Raw genomic sequence first — 1,855 nt, forward strand, 5'->3', positions numbered from 1 at the left:
TAAAAGGATTTTACGTTTTCAAAACTATTTTGAATAAATAAACTACTTTTTAAATGTTCCCTTTGGATAAGATTTTTCTTAAATAAATTTTCTTATAAAATGTAACCACACTAATATATTTATATAGGCAAGGCTTGAAGGACTTAGGACCGATAGCTCGCCTTATTTCCTGTTCTTCTTTGATTGTGGGCTTAGGGTAGTTGTTATCCGTCCGAATGTCGTTGATTTCTTAGTTATATATTATGTATATTAGTGTTGGATACGAGCATTTTCATTTCATCCGGCGCTTAAACCACTAAATTGGTAAGAACTATACACACTAAGTTAACTATAATAGCTATAGTTAAGGCCATTACTACTCGCTATAACTACTACTCTACACACTATAATACACACTACTACGAGATGATACACTAATAAGAGAAGACACTACGAACTATACAAAATACTACTACACTATAATATAAGAAAAGGTACTAAATAGAAGATAACACACTAACTCACTACGAGATACTCTATTCGCTACATACCATGCCCAGAGTTTTTCCGACCGGAAGACGACACTACATGTATAGATCTATACGGGGCAGACACTATTACATCCCGACTTTTAACTTCAGTCTGAGCCGTGCAGGACCAGGGATGCCACTACTTGACTACACTGTGAATGACCGGGAAGGTCATGGGGTTCTCTATTGCTCACACTGTCGGTAATATACAAGGAATACACTATATCCACACTAAAATACTAAACTAAAGTCTAATTTAACATCCCGAAGTAAATAAGTATCTATCACTAAAGGGAGTTGCACCTCTATTACTACTACAGGCACATCCTATCTTGTTACATTACTTATTGGAGATTCCATAATGTACTCTTACAATAAACGTTTATCAAAGATGAAGATTTCTTGTTTCTTAAAGGTTTTCACTTACAATGTATTTTCTGGAAAATATAGGATTTTCTAGGGTTTTCTATTACTTATGAATGTAAATTGCAGCTTTTCATACTATCGGATCTAATGCATGTTATACAAAAACTCACACTAAACTCTTATGAACTCACCAGCTTTATGTTGATATTCGTTTTCAAAATAACTTGTATCCTCAGGTCAAAGATAGACAGGTACAGGTGCAGCATTTTGGAGAAGGTGGAGTATACAAGATCCATCTTATTTTTGTATTACTTTTGGTGTTTGTTGAACATTACAAAATACACTTGTAATTAAACTCACTATGTAAATGAAATGGTTGTATGCTTCTTGTTTTTACTATTATGCAATTGTGATGATACTGTACATGACTTCCTCCACCCCGAAACGTATTCTGCCGTTATCGGTTTTGGGGTGTGACAGATTGGTATCAGAGCATTGTTTATAGTGAATCAAGTATATCAACCTATAAAGGATATACGAACTATAAACACTTCGGGACAAAAACACTCTGACCAAGAATATATGCTAATAAGTATCTAAAAGATTTAACTAAGTATATATATACACACACCACTGTAAAATGTAGAAGTCAATATCGCACTAGAACAGATAAAAAGTATTAAGATTGTTGGATAGCACAATTGGACTTAGAGACATATGGTCACATTTGGGAGGATGTAGCCTGATCAACTACGTTTTCCTGGGAGTGACTAGCATGTGCCTAAGCTTGGTTGTGGTGTTACAACAAGTCTAAAACTTACCAACACTACCACAATAAACGTTAGCATAAGAATACTATAGGAGTATTCTGTACCTCTAAAATATACATGTGTGAGAACCAAAAAGGGTCGTTACTAGTGGAGCAATAGTTGCTAAATGGATACTTTTCGGTTACATGTGACTAGGACGTTATAGACTTA

Source organism: Lactuca saligna, chromosome 7 (genome assembly GCF_052625555.1).
Source record: "Lactuca saligna cultivar CGN05327 chromosome 7, ASM5262555v1, whole genome shotgun sequence".
Classification (NCBI taxonomy): Eukaryota; Viridiplantae; Streptophyta; class Magnoliopsida; order Asterales; family Asteraceae; genus Lactuca; species Lactuca saligna.